Source organism: Sander lucioperca, chromosome 2 (assembly GCF_008315115.2).
Source record: "Sander lucioperca isolate FBNREF2018 chromosome 2, SLUC_FBN_1.2, whole genome shotgun sequence".
Taxonomy (NCBI): Eukaryota; Metazoa; Chordata; class Actinopteri; order Perciformes; family Percidae; genus Sander; species Sander lucioperca.
The window spans coordinates 47,038,617-47,058,616 of NC_050174.1; the positions used below are offsets into that span (position 1 = coordinate 47,038,617).

General features: G+C 40.3%; 1 long non-coding RNA gene across 1 annotated transcript in view; it reads left to right on the plus strand.

The window, feature by feature from the left end:
* The window catches only part of LOC116051651, a 13,669-nt gene extending 9,553 nt beyond the window's left edge, over window positions 1-4,116 (plus strand). The window contains exon 3 of the long non-coding RNA XR_004105396.2: window positions 4,106-4,116. This is a non-coding gene — a long non-coding RNA (uncharacterized LOC116051651). The remainder of the gene's footprint in view (window positions 1-4,105) is intronic.
* Window positions 4,117-20,000: the final 15,884 nt, after the last annotated feature.

Genomic DNA, 20,000 nt, shown 5'->3' on the forward strand with positions numbered 1-20,000 from the left:
CCCACTCAGCCCTAGCAATGATAGTGATGTAGGTTACCACAGTAAGTTAATCAATACAGTTATGAATAATGTGAACGCTGGCACTAGCTGAGTCAACGTTAGCTGTGCTAAGTTTGGAAATACCAATTTTTTTTAACAAAATAATAATCACAGATTTGCGTTTTGCTCTGATGCAGACTGTGGTAACAGCCATGGCTGCACAGGTTGACCTGCTCTCAACATTCATCCTGTGGTCATTTCACGTTGTCGTCTCGTGTTTAACATTAATAACATACAGTAACAATAATATTTGCATTTCCGAAGAAAAGGTGTGTGAGAGCTGTGAGAGCCCTAACAGTATTTTTTCAAATCATTTAGCGCTACCTACAGATGACATTGCATCACATTCTACAGACTTGTTCAGCATTACACCTTTGCTGAATTTGGTACATTAAAGAGATACGGCAGTTAAAAATGTCATGTCATGGAGAAGTTGTTTACCTTTCATTTTATTAAAGTCAACAGAATTGTAGAAATGTGTTTTAATGTGACTGTAACACCCCTGTGGGTAGAACTGTATGAGATGTTACACATTTGTGGAATGTGGCTGTATGTGCAATATTACCAAATGTGGTTGCAATCCAATTTAGCATTGAAGAGTTATGGTCTGTTAAGTACAGCAGGCCACACCTCTAAAAGTTCAGTAATCAATTACAGACAAAGGTTAGGAGAGTTAGCTGTGCTAAGTAATGCTAAGCTAAGAAATGTAACATTACTGCTGACCAGCAACCTCAGAACCGGAACCAGAACCGCTGCCTCGATTGTTAGTTGGTTTGTGTTTAGGGGTGTCACGATTCTCCAAATAAAGAGCCATTAGATTAGATTAGCAGAATTGTACTTTACAACAACAGATTGAGTTTTTCAAATTTAATAAAGTGCAAGTGAACGCACCTTAGTTTACGGAGTTGCAATTGAACGCACCGTGAAGTCCTATTGGAGCTGGCATGCTTCACCTTATTGTTTCTTTACATAACTCACTCACAGGGAAGGCAAAGTGTTGCTAACCCGGTGACTTCAGGGAAGCAAGAGGATTTGCTGTTGTTTCTCTGTCATCTTCAACTCTAGCAGTGACCATGGTGTCTGAAAAAAAGGGTAGATGCTAGATCGGATCCGCTAGACGTGTCAACGTCACAGGTCGTGGCCCACCTTATTTTTGCCTTATTCTGCCTCTGATTGGCTTACCCTGTATCTTCTTCCTGGTTAAAGTTAACTGATGTTATAGAGGTCCGTTAAAACAAGCGCTATCAGAGCACACGTTAGTTTGTGATGGACAACGGCAGAGAGAAATAGACTCACTTGCGGTTTGGGAGTACCAGGTGAAGTTGTGAAAGCCGCCGCCGTAGATGTACAGTAAAGCCAGAAGCTGAATGTGGTCAAGCCGAACATGGAGATGAGGGGCCATTCACTGTTTTTCCGTGTTGGTCGGTGTTCTTCTTCAGCATTTAGCGGCAGTCTAGAACATTTTTTACTTTAGGCGTATATACTGCCCCCGTCAGGTCTGGAAGGATTTCATCCCCCGGTACCTACGGTACTGTGGAAAAATGAGTACCGCCATGTTTTTAGAATTTTGGTAACAATTGGTACCGAAGTACCGGTTCTCGTGACATCCCTAGCTATGAGCTAGAGTGGCTGTGCAGGAGAGGAGAGGGGGAACAAGGAGATAACTGACAGATAGATGGATGTTGATGGTTGACAGACACATAAAAGAGACGATAAACTCTGATCTACTGATGACTAAATGACACACACACACACACACTGAGTTTATAATGATGGCAGGCGGACAGCTCAGTGTCGCCAATGATTTCCTGCCATTATCCTGTCTCAGTGTCACACACACACACACACACACACACACACACACACACACACACACACACACACACACACACACACACACACACACACACACACACATACACACACACACACACAGAGGCTTTGTGGTCTGCAGCTGTTATTTTTTATTTATTTCCCAGGATGTAAGCAACAGTGAAAGTGCCATTTGAGATTCTTAATGTTTAGCATGTAGTGTTGTCATAAGTATAGGATGATATGTGCAGGTACAGAGAGGAGGGAAATGTGTTGAGGGTACAGATGATAACTGAGAGGTCAGAGGAAAAAACTTGAGTGGTGAGGCAGTGAAGCCTCAACCTGCTTTCTGCTCTCAAAACTGTATTGATGAGAATGATTGAAGGTCTTTTGGACCAATCACAGCTCTGCCTTTTGCTCTGATGCTGTTGATTGGCTCAAATTGGGTAGCAACCATCTTCATTACTTCTGCAGAATGTGGTCACAGTCATAGCTGTCTTCAGGTTTACCTGCTCTCAACATTTATCTTGTGGTCATTTCACTTTGTCGTCTACGTGTTCAACATTAGTAAGAATAAAAACTGATACCAGTGAGAGGTCAGCAAACACAACACTGGACGTGAGACAGACGTGAGACTGTGGAGAAGAAAACCAGAGGACTCCATGAGATGTCACACTGTTCCTGTAATACACCTCCACATTAGAGCGACGCTGTGCAGATATCTGAAGCATGCTCGGCTTGCCGTTAAGTGCCAGCAGCAGGTTTTATGAAAAAGGTGTAATTCACTTGTTCTGAGTGTTTCCTGTAAAACCGAGAGCTGTCAGGTTACAACCTGCTGCTCAAATGAAGCACAAAGAATTCATTCACATTCACATTCAGAGAGAAATCTGCGACAAAATGATCCCCCTTCAGGCTGACAAGTACCCCTGTGGTTCACACACACAGACAGACTCACACACACACAAAGGTAACCTCCCCTCTCAGTGCAGCATTAAAAGGCAGCTGTCATTAAGGCCCACTGTGGTGTGTGTGTGTGTGTGTGTGTGTGTGTGTGTGTGTGTGTGTGTGTGTGTGTGTGTGTGTGTGTGTGTGTGTGTGTGTGTGTGTGTGTGTGTGTGCCCATGTGTGTGTGCCCGCTGCCATTAGGCGCCCACCGCAGCGAGACTCGGTCCACTCTGGCCCAAGGCATGCTGGGAAAATCTCCAGCTTCCCTGCCAGTCTGAGCCCAGAGCCAGAGAGCTAAATGACAGGGTTGACTCCTCCTGGACGCCCCGCACCGCTATTCCAACGCTCCCTCCACCTCCACTGCTACCCTGCAATTAACACACTGCTGAGAGGAGAGCAGAGCAGAGCAGAAGAGAGGAGAGAATATGATGTATATGAAGTATTTTAAGTATATGCAGTAAACAGTATATACGGCTATTAACTAGGTGTTTAAACACTGACAGCATCAAACTAAAGGACCATAGGTGATGTGTATGTGATTTTTTTATTGTATATGTAACTTGTGTGTACTCTGTGTATGCCTAGTTTGAACTTGTTATGTATTCTGTGTACATGTTTTGTACCTGGAAGGTCAGTGTTCTTGCAGACTTCCTTTCAGCTCTAATTGGTAAATTATCCAATCAAACATAAGCGCTTGTCCACCAATTAGCTGCTAATTGACCTGAGAGCCAGAGAGAGTTGAATATATTGCGCGTGTGTGTGTGTGTGTGTGTCTCAGTAGGGGTTGCTAATGGAGCAGGTAGCTGTGAATTCATTACTGTGTCATTTATAAAGAGGCCGTTTAAATGGCCGAACCCCACAGAGCTAAATTACTGCTCTCTGTCTCTCTGTCTGTCCGTCTATCTGTCTGTCTGTTTGCCTGTTACCATATTTAGTTTGTCCCTGTGTGAAGACAGAAGGAAAAAAACAACAATAAATATACAGTAAGAGACTGATAACAGTGAAGCAGAGCATAATTGTCTGGAAAGACACATTTATTTGTTCTTCACCTTTCAACAACAAGGTGATTCAAAGTGCTTTACGTACGACAGACTGACTTTAAAGGGATAGTTTGGATTTTTTGAAGTGGGGTTGTATGAGGTAATTATCCATAGTCAGGGTATTACACCTACAGTAGATGGCGGTCGGCACGCCCCCTGTTTGGAGAGCCAGGCATGAGTACCGACACAGAAGCTAAGCAATGTACTGCTGTGGACGGGGGGCAGCAGCTAAACCTACTTTAGACACATAAAAATCATCGGTCTACAAGCTATATATTTAGCTCTACCTTGCCATTAGCCAGCCCTTTACGACGAGGAACTTAAGCTGTTATCTATGCTCTCTTCCAAGCCACCAGACCCCTTTGACAAAAACTGTCATTTTACCTCATAGAACATGGGAGTTGCTGGTTAGTTTGTTTGTGTTATTGTGTGACTTTGGTGAATGACCCTTCAACACCAAAGTATAACCATCCTCTAGATCTCAGAAGGTTTCATCGATTATTTCCTCAGATTGTCAAACATTTTAGTGTTCCATCTTCTGTGGCTCTAACTTTGTTCTTATTTCCTTTCACAATCCTCCGGAGCTATAAATGAGCATGATCCTCCCCCTCTCTCCACATCCTGCTTTGATTGACAGCTGACAACTCTCAGCCAATCACAGCCCCCGGTTAGCTCGCTAAGCTGAACACTGATGTCAAAAATACTACCTGTCACATTGCAGCGAGGAGACGAGTGTGTGTGTGTGTGTGTTTGTGTGTGTGTGTGTGTGTGTGTGTGTGTGTGTGTGTGTGTTGAGGAAATTCTCCTACTTCCTAAGCTAAATAAAGTCTTTAAAAAGCCTCTTGGATCAGCTAGAAAATTAATCGTCGCTGAAAACCGAAAAACTTTTCAAGCCCAGTTCACACCACAGATTTGCGACGAGACAAGTTAAAACTTGCGACCAGGTCTTCTTGCAATGTGCCAGTCTGCAATGTTCTGAAACCTGCCAATTCACACCAATGCCACGAGACAGTGTATCATCTCCATAGCAACGACTTTTTGTACTTTCGTTATAACTTCCGACTTTCTGGCTTTTTTGTAAATGGATATATCATTTGTTGTGTCTAAATATTAATGTGGATTAAGTTAGTAATAGTGAGATACTTGCTACAGTTGCATTTCTAGTGATGAAACGGCGAAAATGTTTTATTTCTGTGATTCACGGCTTTGTTATAGGCGCTCCCTCTCTTCAGTCATTCTCTAGAAATATTTGGGGATGTGGTTGGATGAAAGACTTACATGGAAACATCATATAGAGCATATTGAAACAAAATGTAAAAAGGTTCTAAATCTAATGAGGATGATCACTGGACAGTGTTGGGGAGCAGATAAGCAGTCTTTGATGTACATATATAAAGCTTTAATAAGATCTACCATAGACTATGGGTGTGTAGTTTATAATTCAGCATGCAAAACTTCTTTAAGAAAACTTGAGAGGATTCAATTTAAAGCTATAAGAATTGCTTTAGGAGCTATAAAAACAACCCCTATAAGAATCTCCACTCAGTCTAAGGTATGTTAAATTGTCTCTAACATACTGGGTTAGGTTGTTGGGAAGTATTAATAATCCAGCAATTTCAGTTCTTAATGATTGCTGGGAATTTCAAACAAAATCAAAAGGGTTTGGCTGGAACATCAACAGTATGGCAGAACAATATGGAATTAAAGAACTGAAATTTAGTCCTTCACTGGTTCTAAGTGCTATTCCCCCATGGATTCTTCCATCACCAGAAGTTAACAGTGAACTATTGAAAGGAAAGAGAGAGTATCCAAATGAACAAAGTTTTGCAGCATATTGCCAGGGATATATAAAAACATCATTCTATGGATATGTTAAAATATATACAGATGGATCAAAAGATCCACAAAATGGGCATTGTGGTATTGGGATATATATTCCAGAATTTAACAAAAGAGAGGGATATAGTCGTGGCCGGGTTGGCTCAGTTGGTAGAGCAGGTGCACATATACTGAGAGGTTTATGCCTCGACGCAGAGGTCCAGGTTTCTAGTCCGACCTGTGACGATTTCCTGCATGTCTTCCCCCCTCTCTCTCCCCTTTCTCACCTAGCTGTCCTGTCCATTAAAGGTGGAAAAAGCCCCCCCCCCCAAAAAAAAAGAGAGATGGAAATATGTTAAATAATGTTCTATCTGTATACTCTATTGAGATGACAATAACAGCTCTTAGGTGGATTGAAGAGGTTAAACCATTAAGAGCTGTAATCTGTACAGAGTCCATGGCAATTCATAGCCTAGATACAGCTCACTCATCAAGGGGAGATTTGATCATTGAAATTAAACATTTACTATTACATCTCAGGAACCTTGGAATCATTATTCAGTTTTGTTGGGTTCCAGCTCATATAGGCATTAAAGGAAACGATGAGGCTGATAAAATTGCAAAAAAGATGATGGAAAACAAATACATAGGAATTAATGTTCCAATGGGGAAGCAAATCCATAATTAAATCTTTTTATACAAAGATGGCTAAATGAATGGGAGGCAGAGTTTAATGCTAGACACTACCATAAAATACAGAAGAATGTGACCGGGAAAAGGGTTACTTCACTGAGTTTAAACAGAAGGAAAGAGTTCTCTATACCAGACTTAGATTAGGTATACAGGATTGAATGCTACCTTAAAAATAGTAGGAAATGGTAATGGCTTATGCATAGAATGCCAAGACAAAGAAGATGTAGAACATGTAATTTTTGCATGTGAGAAATATAATGATAGTAGAATAAACTGGCACAAGATGAAAAGAGAGAACTTAATACATGATATACTTGAAGAAAAGGGTATGACAAGGGAGAGACTTAAAGCTTTATTTATTTTTCTCAATAATACTGGTATAATGAAAAGAATATACTTTTTTTGTTGTTTTGTTTGTTTGGTTGTTTGTTTTGATTTAATACAAGCCTAGACTCTATGAAGTTCATGGTATTACACACTCCTGTACAGTTGGTGGCGGTATAATACAAAAGTAGTAATCTGCCAAGAAAAAGAAGAATAAGAAGAAGTCATTCTCTAGCTTGCTCGACACATTACCGTGCTCGTGGGCGCATGTTGAGCCTCTGTCTAACTTTGCCATTTCGACTAGTTTACAGTTTGTAACATAGAAATAAAATGGATTATGGATCATTTTATTTCTATAGTTTGTAGCTGACTTTACAAACTGACTTCGCTATTGGCTGTTGAAACAGGTGACGTTTTCTTACGTTCTAAAACCAGCCGCTGGTGACCTGACAAGCTGAGTCGCAGGCGGATCACTAAACTTTCTGCTATTGTTATTGTTAACGATGTAGCATCCGGCGCTGGGGTTTGTGCTGGCTTGGTTCGGGTTGCTGTAGTTGCTGGCTGGGAGCTAGCTGTGGCTGTGTCCCCTGGGCTGTTGTTGTCCGCTCTCATCCTGACCAAGTCTCTTAGCGGCGAGGAATAAGGCAGAGGGACCATGGTGCACTATCTGGCTAACTTAGCATTAGATCAATAGACTACCCATACAGCTAACGTTATTTGGCGAATTTAATAGTGGGTTAGTTAGCCCAGCGCCGTTAACCGTGGTTTACAGTTTTTTTCAACTGCTTACACACAAAATCTTTTCATGTCACACGATTTTTGAAACCTCTCACTCAAAGTGCAAAATTGCACAGCAAATCTCCAAAATCATAAGCTATTTTTCAGCCTTTCAATCAGTTTTCAATTGCATTAAACACTTTTTTCAAAACACTACACACAATTCTCTACCTAAGACACAAAAATCTAACAGGAAGTGACTTGCTTTCCTTTTCTAAACACAACCAATCAAAATGCTACACTTATTTACCAGGACACACACACACTCCTCACATGTGCAAACACATTATGTCATAACTGAACACTAACCAATCACTGCTTTAGTATAGGCCTATACAGAGGTCGAAGGTCAGATTACCTGTTTTGAACAATGGATGCCAACAATAGACAGAGAGCAAGGGGAGGAGGAGGAACAGGCAGGGGACGACAACGCGGAGGAGGAGTGGGAGGAGGAGGAAGAGGGGGAGGAAAGAAGAGGAAGGAGAGCTATCTCTGATGAGATCAGGGCCACACTTATTCATCATGTGATCAATCACAGATTGACCATGAGAAAAGCCCATCTTGAGTAGCTTTACAATGGCGTCCATACTGCATGCAACTATCTAAGGACTATTTCAGCATTACAAATCAATCAGACTTTGTTTGTGCATACAATTCCCCCCCACCCCCCACCACGACACATAAGCACGCACAAACACACACACAACACACACACACGCGCACACACACACACACACACACACACACACACACACACACACATATACATACACATACACACACATATTGTTTATTCTAAAAATGATACCTTTGGTTTACATATGTTTGTAGTTTTGTTTTCTTGTTTCATGCTACTGTATACAACACTGTGCTATTCTTACAAACGTGATGTTTTGTCCAATAAATATTTTCTGTTTTACTGTAACATTGCATTGTTGTTTACAGTGCACTTTTCAACCACTCTCAGCAGATTACTTTCACTGTAGAACATTGTAAATGTAGATATAAGCCTATCAAAGACAAAAGGGCTGTAGATTTAGAACAACAGTGTGTACTTGCTATATCCAAAAATGTACTATTATGAAAAAAGTGTTTGGCGTTTGATGCAAATGCTTCATTTTGAGATGTGTTTATGGTATTTTGAATGCAGTGTTTAATTTTGAAGGAGATGTGAGGCATTTTGCATTTTGTGTGTGCAGTTTTGGGAATTGTGTGTAGAGTTTTGAAAAAAGGAGAAATAGTTTTGACAATGTGTGTAAGCAGTTGGAAAAAACTGTAAATAATCATGCAAAAAATAACACCATCATACAAAAATAACTTTATGGGCATGTTGAACGTTGTTGTAACCTTTTAAGGTTAACGTATGGTTTAGCTGCCAAGCATTAGCATGTGCCACTTGTCATCGTAGCACGTTGCACAAGCTGGATCGACATTGAAATATATCAATAAATCAGGTCTCTGCTGTATGACTGTGTTGCAAGGTGCCATGCAATTAATGAAAGATAATGAAGTGTGGCAGAAAAAATATCTATTACTGCTATAATTCTGTGACATTTTCATTGATGACAGATTTCTCTGGGTTTGAACATTGTTGGGAACAATTGGGATAATGTAAGTACACAACTAATATGCATATATATATGCAGTACTTTTACTTGTACTTCTTACACAGAACCATCTGAGAAGCTATCATTGGAAAGTGTTTGAAAAAGGCAGCCTCAAAAAATACCTTGCAGGTGAATGGATGAACCATCTTTCCATCACTTCTGCCATTGTTGTTTTGAATGAACAGTCGCGACCATCACACACCTCACCATGTCCGTAGCTGCCAGTAGCTCCTCACTGGACGCTGATTGGTTCAGTTCGCTAACGTTACGTGTTGTGGAAAAGAGCTAAGCTAGCTAGCTAGCGAGCAAGCTGAGCACCAAGCAAGGTGACGTATATTGTGCAAGAAGAGAGATGTAATGCACTGAGCGGTTTCACACAACACTAAGTGGAACTGCGACAAACCTACGACAAACAGACTTTCTTCAGTTACAAAATATTTTTTTTAATTGACAAAAATCATATGTCTAATCCATGGCTCAATTCAAATTGGGATAAAAAAAGAATTAGTCCTTAATAAGGTCCCATGAGGTCCACCAGAAATTGCCTCTATTACTTGAAGTTTGACTAAATGAATTTCTGTGTGATATGTGATCCTGCGATTCCTCGTGAAATCGTGAGAATCCCGCTGCCAGATCCATTTAGTAGTTGTTCTGGAGTTTTCGATCTCATCACATAATCACTTTTAAACCATCATGGACAAGAACTCTTTGAGAAAAAAAGGACATTTAAATATCTGCAATTCTATGAAAACAGCAAATTCTATCTGTTGACAAAGCTCAGCTGACGTGGAGCTATACATGGATTTTATGGTGAGAGGGCTTTGTGTGTGTTTTTCTGGTTCCTGTTAATCGCTTTGATTCAGAGCCTCACAGCTTTTTATTAAATTAAATCTTTAAAACACTTATAACAATGCTTCAACACTGATTGAAGCATGAGACTTTATTAAAATATCATGAAAACCATCTTTCCTGAACATCCAACCTTCCACTGAGGCCAACAACTTCTGTGCAGCATTACGTATCAAATATTATAGATATTAAGGATTAATAGCCTATAAATGTTTGTTGCAGGAAACGGAGATGCCCGTCTACACAGCTCCAGGCTTCACTTTCTTTGAGTGTGAATATATCTGATATGTACCATTACTCTCTGCTAGAGCTAAAATCTTTATCACAACATTCAAACTGTAAAATATCCCATGACTCAGGACAAACAGGAGATGAGCTTAGCAGAAATAGCCAATGGCATCATAGCATCAATTAACATTGTTGTGATAACGTATTACATGCCTTCAAACAGCAGGTCATTATTATTACCTTGTATGTTATTAAATACATTAAATCTTAGCATGTAAAGATGAAAAGATGCACTAGAATTTAGACCTTTTTGAGAATAAAAACCCCCTCAAAACTTCAAACTTGAGACTGGACTATACAACAGAAGATGTTGTAAATAGTGAGATGCTGTAAAATTACCAATAATTTCTATTCTATTCTCAGATCAGAAGAGGAAGAAACATGAAGACAAACACTCAATATGTCAGAAAATACATGTTTTGATGGTGCAGCAGAAAATCGGTCATAAACAGATTTATCAATTATAAGACACAAAACATGTTGACGCTGTAGAAGACGAAGAGAGGGGCTGTTAATGTGGAGGATTTGAATGTTGATGACAGCAGCTGTGATTGTTTGATTCAGGTGGAGAAGAAGAGAAAGAAAAGGAGAATAGATGTTTGTGTTCAGGGTCTTTTCATCAACGAACTGCAACAAGAAAAACACAAAAGAAATTCATCAAACAAAAGACACAAAGTGTGTGTGTGTGTGTGTGTGTGTGTGTGTGTGTATGTGTGAAGGACAGAAAGAGGAGAACGTGGAAAACATTTACACACTTCTAAAAAGCTTCTGTCTGTAAATTAAGTTATCTGCACCTGAACACCTGAACCTCAATTTGAAGGGTCAGTTCACCCGAATTACAGGAAAACATACTCTCTCTCTCTCTCTCTCTCTCTCTCTCTCTCTCTCTCTCTCTCTTCCCTCTGTTGTATTTATTCTGATAGATTTTATTTTATTTGTCCAAATACTTTCTGCTGAACTGTATAATCTCTCTCAGGTGTGTCACTAATATATATAATATATACCCATTAAAGCCCCTGAAAACTCGGCTTACTGTAAAGTCAAACAATCCTTTTCTACATCATTAAATAGCCACGACTAAATAATCAAGTTTTATATAGTGTGTTCATGTCAACCCTGTCTCCTCAGAATTACGTTCCCGTATTTTATCCTCGATTACATTTGTCTTTGACGTTTCACAAATATGTTTCTAATCTAAGTCTGTGTAGGGAGGAGGTCGGGATGGATGGGTCAACCAACGCGGGACTTTCACCCAGGAGACTGCTGTTTGTGTCCTGCGTAAGACCGAAATTCAACGTTGACTTGTTTACGTAACATACTTCTTAAAGCTCACCAGGTCACCAGCGACCTGCTTGAGTTACTAGCTACTACGAGATTGGTGGTTAGATCGCCCATAGAAATGTAAATGTTTAATCTTATGTCAATATGGACATGCTACACATCATTAGATTGGTTAGATTCTCCAAAATTCAATCGTTCAGTTCATTTTACAGCAACCACGAGAACCAAAGTATAATTCACGTCTTCTTTCCTGTTTACAGCTTACGGTCAGCTCTGTGAGTTGCTATTGTTGTTGTACACAAACCAACTAGCCAACAGTTTGCAAGGCTGCGGTAGAGATGCATGGCCAAAAAAAAAAACACATTTCTAGTCGGAAGGAGAAACACTTACTTTTAAACATTAAGAAATATATTAACAGGTTTTTGAATATGCACAAATATCGCAATGCCAACCTTTTAAAGAAGTGGTTGAAGGAGGCTGTGTTTGCACAGGCAAACAAGTCTGCAACTGGGGGAAACCTTTGAAAAAATCCCATTTTGCACGGGTGCGTGTGAACTGGAATATATGTGGAACTAACATCTAAGTTTGTGACTTGTTCAATCAGTTGAAGGGAAAACTGCAACTGCCTGTTGGTTTCTGGCTGCTTTATGACCACATGTTGACTGTTGAAAAGAGGATGAAGAAGAGATCATTGTTGACAGCTCTTTAATGCAACATCTGGAAACTTTGCTGTATTCATGTTTTTTAAATAAAATTTTAAATATTAGATTGCTTGCTTTGGGCATGGTCTGGAAGATCTGAGCTTATTGTTCCAATGACAATGGAGCAGCTCACGTTGACATGTAATAATGACGGCAGACTAAGGTAACCTTGACTGCGACGAGGATGGGATTCAGACCCACTCGTGCAGAGCACAAGAGATTAGCAGTACATCACCTAAACCACTCGTCTTTTGGGTCTGTCTTCTAAAGGCTCTGACACACCAACCTGATGGCCGACCTTCGGCAGAAAAGGCAGTCGGACTGACTGCATCCCCGAGTTGGTCAAAAAAGTGCCTCGGAACACACAGAAGCGACGCCGACTTGAGCGTTCGTTCTGTGCATGTGCAAGACGTAATACGTCTCCATAACAGTAGGCGGCGCTAGAGGGTGTATTGTCGCCCAAAAAATGAAAACCAGCAGCTGATTGGCCATAATGGCGGCTCGTTTGGAATACGATCTCATATTTTACGAAAATAGTTCACCGAAACGTGTTTATGAAAACATTTTCAACGAAAAATAGGTCATTCAGTTGCTGAATCTGTCTTCATTTCAGATCAACAAAGGTCAGTTTAAAAGATTTTTGTCAGAGCCGTTAGTCACGCTCATCTCGCTCGTCATTTCCGGGTTAGCACTCCACCAATCAGATTGGTCATTGAGTCCGACTGCCCGCCTTCCGACTCAACATGTCAAATCAGCCCAAATGAACGGCTCCTCAGATTGACGACGGCACGGAACACTCTGAAAAGACTCGAGTCACTGACCTCGCCAGACTGTCCGACGGCTGATAATCGTGTTGGTGTGTCAGGGCCTTAAGGGGACCACCCAGGGTGTTAAAACAAGCAATCAAAGTTAAACTGAACTCAACTTCAGTTGCAATGCAATGTGCAACTGTTCACAGGGGAATTAGCTCAAATGGTAAAGCGAATAGTAAACGGACATGAAGAAACTCACTAGCTTAGCACATTAAGGCTAAAATAGGTAATTGTGTAGTCGTCAAATATAAAGCAACTCATAATTTATATTATTAATTTAATTTCCGATGATCAAATATTGTTTTGTATTAATCTGTACATTGTGAACACATCTATAAAGACAAAAACAAACAGCAAATAGACTTAATTCAGAACAAAACAGAACAATTCAAAACAGTCTCACTTCATTCAGATTAATCTGACACAAACACACACACACACACACACACACACACACACACACACACACACACACACATAATTGACTGTGTATACTGTGAATATTGTTGCAGATCAGCTAACACACCATGACTTCTAATGGACGCCAACAATACACACTCATTATTCAACACTAACACACACTCCTCCCTCTAAAGGACACAGCTGTGAAACTTCATACAGACAGATGGACACATTTTTACAGTCCAACCCTAAGCACATCACACACACGCACACACACACACACACACACACACACACACACACACACAGTCTGTATTGTAGCAGCAAAAGAGCAGCTGGTTTAGTACCTGCTGTAGTGATGTTAGACATGTCCTGAAAGAGAGAAGAGGAGGTGAATGTAGGTTGTTAATCTGTTGACTCAAATTTATTATGAACATTTAATGAATATGCACTCATTTGTCAAGAGGCAACAAGTGCCTCAAACACAACTCAGTAGAATTGGAAGAAGTAAACGTAGTAACATCACAGTATAGAAATATTCTGCACAAGTAAAAGTCCTGAGAGTAGACATCTGCTTCCTGCTCTCCAGAGGATGAACCCTTTATATGGTAATGACTCCATGGTTTTTCCTGTAGCGCCACCCTCAGGACAAACTGCACATGTTCAGACTCTGAGAACAGATCACCAGGATGTGGTTTGTTCAGGTTTTGTCTGTAATAAATGCTGCAGCCTGTAGGACAACAGGATTTCAGACTCATTTGACTGAAATTGGAGGAATCGAACTCAGCTTCTGTCCAACTTTAGATCTTTTATAGTCCTTATACTCACCAGGTTTTCCCTTTCAGCCTCGACACACAAAGAAAAGAAGAATATTTTTCTGAGAGAAAATGACGCTATACTGAACCAACAAGCACTAACGTTCACCCTAAAAGGACTCCATTCAGGAAGTGGATTTTCTTTTCACGACTGAAACCATTATTATTATTAAAACTATTATTATTATTAAGTTTGACACGTCTCAGAACAGCTCGCCCATTAGCACACAGATGACAGCTGATGTGAGGCTGTTAAAGAGACAAGTGATCCAGACCTGCTGAGCGTGCATGCACACACACACACACACACACACACACACACACACACACATACAGACGCACAAACACACACACACACACACACACACACACACACACACACACACACACAAACACACACACACACACACACACACACTCAGATTCAAAACAGCTAATTGAATTTCATGGCCTGTCTTTGTCAAAGGCTCGCCACCTTCTGTTACTATTGTAGAGCTCTGTAACTGTGCGTGTGTGTGGAGGGGGTAATAGACAAGCCAATATACTCCTAAACAATAGTGCCCCCTCCCCCGGCGGCAGTGGGGGTGGCGGTGGAGGATCAAGGCCTTTACAGCCCATGAATTCATTACAGATGCTTTCTGGCCAAGGAGGCGCGCTGCCTCGTCTTTATCGCGCTGAAATGAGCAATAAAAGAGGCTTAAGGGAGGTGACTGGAGGGACGAGGGATGGCGGGAGGAGGGGGGGGGCGAGGGGGATGGCAGGATTTGGAGGAGGTGGAGGGAGGGATTTAGGAAGACAAGAGAGAAACTTTTGTGGAGGAGAGGGAAAAATAAAGGCAGGGAGTGTGGAGAATGGGGAGTAACGGGTGGTGCTAATCTGCTATCCATCTGCTACTGCAGCTCGTATTCATGACCGCCGCCCCCCCCCCAGCACCTTTAAATGACACCAAAACATTGGACTAAATGTTTTTGGACAGGGGGCTTTGTCAGCGACACCCCCTCATCACCCAGCCTGCTGTGACACAAAGAGCCCGCTCCCCCAAAATAGTTAATAATTAGATTAAAACTTCGAATAAATGAAGTGTGTGAGTGAATGGAGGCTGTTAGCTGCCTGTCTGACTGTCTATCTCCGGTCTCACCCTCCACACTGACGGGGACACAACATGCAAGACCAAAGTGTTGCCTTTAAATTCAATTAGTTGTTTGTGTGACTTCAACATAACCCCAAATACTGCTGCCAAAATAAAACCATTTTCCGATCAGGTTTGGTTGGTCCAGGCACAAACACAACTCGGTCAGTGGTAGTGTACGGCAATGTTGAGCAAGTTCACACTTAACAAGAGCAGCTCAGTGTTCAGTTCATACAGATTAAAATCAAATGGTTCACGTATCACAGTTCAAATTTAGAATTTTGAACTAAGTTCTCATTCCCAAAAAAACAACTAGTTCATGTTAATTTCTTCTTTTTTTTAAATAAGCTGCTCAAAGGCTGGTCAGATGCTTCTACTCGATGTGTCGTTTCAAATTTGTTGCTGATGTAGCTGATGTTTGGTCCGGTGTTGTGTTGAAGTCTGTTCCTCAATGGAATAGTGTTTCCCTCCTGTTACAATGATGATGAGGGTTTGGTTCAGATTTAGGTAGGGAGAAACATATCGACGTGGAGTCAGTCTTCAGTCGACATAACACCGGTATGCCAGGGGCCGTAAATCCTCAGGTGCTGCGAAACACAGTGCATTAGCATTTAATAAGAGAGAGAGTCGCAAGAGTGAACGATGCTCACATTACCGTCCATTGGTTGCAATCTGATAGCGTTCAGTTCGCTGTTCATTAAAAACATGAGCACATTCAATGAACACAATAATGCACAACACTGACGGTATAGTGTACGTAGTGTACGCTGTAGTTTTGCGGGGCTGCCATTGCTTTTAAATCTAGGACAAGTAAATAAAACATTGCAGTCACTATTGACGGTAGCTTGGCTATGTTTGTGCAAGATGTCCCCGGTCACGCTCATGACCATTCTCTCTGACCAATCGGTGGTCTGCAGTGCTTTAACTCCACCTTCTAGTATCGGCTCAGCTCGCTGGGAACCTCGACCGAGGTGGTACCAAAAAAAGCACTACGGAAACAGTGCTATCCACAACTATTGCTAATGGAAAACCCCCCCCAAAAAAGTGAGTCAAGTCACGCCATGCAGCGGAAAAGCAGTTTTAGTGGAGCATTTAGCAGCTAAAGAGACAGATATTTACGTGTACAGCTTTATAAGATGATTATATGTTAAAGCTGCGACTCTCTCTACGTTTGGATGAAAAATCTTTTCAGATTCATTCGAATTAACGTGTCTATACTGTATGTCTAATAGAGATACATCTGTCTGTGTGCCGCATGCTCGGAAAGAGAAGTGAAGGATAAATACAAATAAAAGCAGAAAAAAAACGAGAATAAAAGGACACAGTCTCTTTGAATACTGTAATAATGTTGTTGTTGTGGTTGTTATCTGGTATCAGATTTATATCTCTGTCTCTCTGCAGCAGCAGAAACATTTAAACTGGAGGAGATTGAAAAAGAGATCAGACATGATGACATCTTGTGTTTGATGTGAGTTTTCTCAGCAGGAGGTAAAGACTTTACTTTAATACCACACACAGCCGCTGATGGTCCATTCAGGGTGAAATCAGGCTGTTTGTATTCAGTCTGACATCTATCAGATAAACATGACTCCTCTTCATCACCTCCTCTTCCTCACAGGATCTCCTCTTCTGTACTTCTGTCTTCATCCTCCATTAGTACACTCTAACTAACATTATAGAGTCTACACTCTTAGTTCACCGCCAATTCTGACATTAACACAATCTACTCATTCACATTATGTCAAACTTTATTTATGCGGCAACTGTAACTCAACATGGTTTACAGAAATTAATACAAATACAATACAATCTATAAAACAACAGAATAAAAACAGAAGAATAGTTTCAGCTGGGAGATGTGTTTGAGAGGCAAGTTCACTACGTTCCACAATGGCGTTTTTAGTCTCATAAATAACCAAAATATACTCACAAGAACCTTTTTTCCTTATTAAACAGACATTTACAAACGTTCATCTTCTTTCACCAAACTTAGACTAGAATTGCCAGTTACAGTTATTGCCAATTGCTTACACACTGAAATCAAAAGTATTACACAATTATCAAAACCTTACACTCAAGGAGCAAAACATTGGCCCAGATGTGCACCACTATAAGCACAATGTCAACCTCACACTTATTGCAAAACAACACACACAGTGATTTGCAAAACACTAAACACACTTGTATACATTAGACACAGAAGTATGTCATGATGTCATTTTCTTGCAATTCCAAAGCACTGACTGTCAAATGACCACACCTATGAGCCAATCTGTGGAACAAAGCCATCAGGTGCGCAAACACATGATTGCTTAATTGTAGACACACCAATCAGGTTTAAGCACTATAAAAATGCAGCAGGCAAGTCTAGTATTTTCTTTACTGTATTTTCAGTTGTTTTTAGATCTTTTGTTTGTTGTTGTTTTTTTTTTACCGTAATTGTAACCTGTACTGGATACAGTATTTTATGTTTGTCTGTTGTTTGCTAACAGTGTTATGCAGTAGCATGAAAACTGGGACATGTTGTTGTTGTGATTCTCCATGTTGACATGTTGACTGATTTGAGTATATGGAGAGAAATGAATTGTATTTTCCTCAGTCTGCAGCATTGGTCTTGTGTAGAGTTTGGTGAACTTATTGTATATTTGCACTTTCTCTGTGTAGTTCATTTACAGTACTCTAATCACTGAGAAATAGAATTGCTAAAAGTGTTTCAGGTTAGCGACAGCAGTGTGTAACTGGTTCAAACTGAATTAAGTCATATGAAACCTGTGTGGTAACAAAATATGTTTTTTTATAAATTAGTGTTTAGTTTTTTGCAAGAGTGTTTCATTTTGCAAAGGGTCTGAGGTGTTCTGCTGATTGTGTGTAGTGTTTTGAAAAACCGGTAAAATAGTGCTTAAGCAATCGAAAAAAAACTGTAACTGTCATTGTAAAACACATTTCATTCAAACTGGACAGAAACAAAATGAAACTATATACGCTTCACTATAGTCAGAGTTTTGTGAATTCAAACAAAACTTTTTTTTAGGCAACAAAACTACAGTAGGTGACTAATTTAGGAAAAGCCTTGTGGTTTGCGATAAAATAAGGACGTTTGTTAACGTAAATAAATGCAAATAACCAAAATCAACGATCAAGTTAAAATAACTGGTTGCATACGGGACACGTGGTCTCCATGGGTCCTCCAAACTGATCTAACTGGATGTTATTTAAAAATTAATTATTTGAGCAAGTGGGTATTGTTTTTTTGCTGTAGGGTTTGTTAAAGTTTGCATTCCACCCACTACAAATCTGTGTGACATTTTACCTGTTTGTTCATTATTTTTGTTGCATTTTCACTTTTCTGATTGCTAGCTAGTTTTCAGACGCTCTGAACTGCAGCACATGGAGCTGAAGATAGTGTAGAATGTGCAGATGTGCCGACAGAAACCTTACTGCTGAGATAGATTTACAATGTTATTGTTTATTTTCTCCCTAAACACAATATGAAAAAACTTCACGTTGGTATATATTTCTTTGACGAAATTATTTATGTGCTCCACCTGCAGCTGGTTGTGAATCACTGCTCTAGATAATATTATTTTAATAAATGTCTGGTTCTTAATGCTTTTTTCATAATATTGTTAATAGTTCAGTGTTTATGAGCCACAAGTATTTCGGTGTCATGAAGAAAAAGACCAAGGCCTAGTCTACACGTACATAGGTGTTTTTGAAAAAGGGGTTTTTCCTACTTAGTTCTCAAAAAAAAAATCCTGTCTACACAAGCACTGATTTGAAAAAAATCTTCGTCCAAATAAAAACGCTAAAAAACATAAATGAAGCGCTGTCACTACTACAACAAACCAACAGGTGGCGATATAACCCTAACCCTAAAGCAATTTTGGCCAATCAGCAGCCTTAAAAAAAACTATTACCACTATTAGGACCTGGCTGCAATGGCGTATTGATTGCTCCGTAGCACATTCTGATGACTCTGTTCCTCAATATAGTGGAAGAGTAACTGTACATTTATGTATAAACATATAACAAGTCCTGTTAGCAGTTAGAACCAGCACTGTTTTGGCCATGTCCGCCATTAAATGTTGCCTCATTTGTGACGCCTCACAAAAGGAGTGGACATAACTGCACGCTCTGATGTTACAAGACAAAAACTCTTTTTTTCCTGTCTACACGTCAACACTGAAAACAGAGTTCTTTCTGGAAGAAGTTTTCCAAAAAGATCCGTTTTCAGTGACCTAAAATGCAGTTTGTGTGGACGAAAGACCAAAACGCAGAGAAAAAGATATGTGTACGTGTGGATAGTGAGAAGCACTTTTCTATCTTGACAAACATGTCTCACAACACATCTTTGACCTTTGGTTGCAGTTATCAGCTGATATGCTGCTCTGCTGTTAGTGCTGCATTTCAGACTACACCTGTGTTGTGTTCATCACCTGTGACAGCTGGATCTGTCTATGTTCTGGACACTCAGAAATTAAACTGATATCCTCTGAAAGATCTGGAGAAGAGTTTAAGATTGATCCTCAAATATGGAGCTAATGTGTTGATGATGGACAGAAGAACTTCAGATATTCAGTGCTTTTCTCACTGTCTGCTGACTGATAGCATTCATCATCAGCATGCAACGCTGTATTTACTGTGTTCTGAGCACGCTCAGTGGACTGA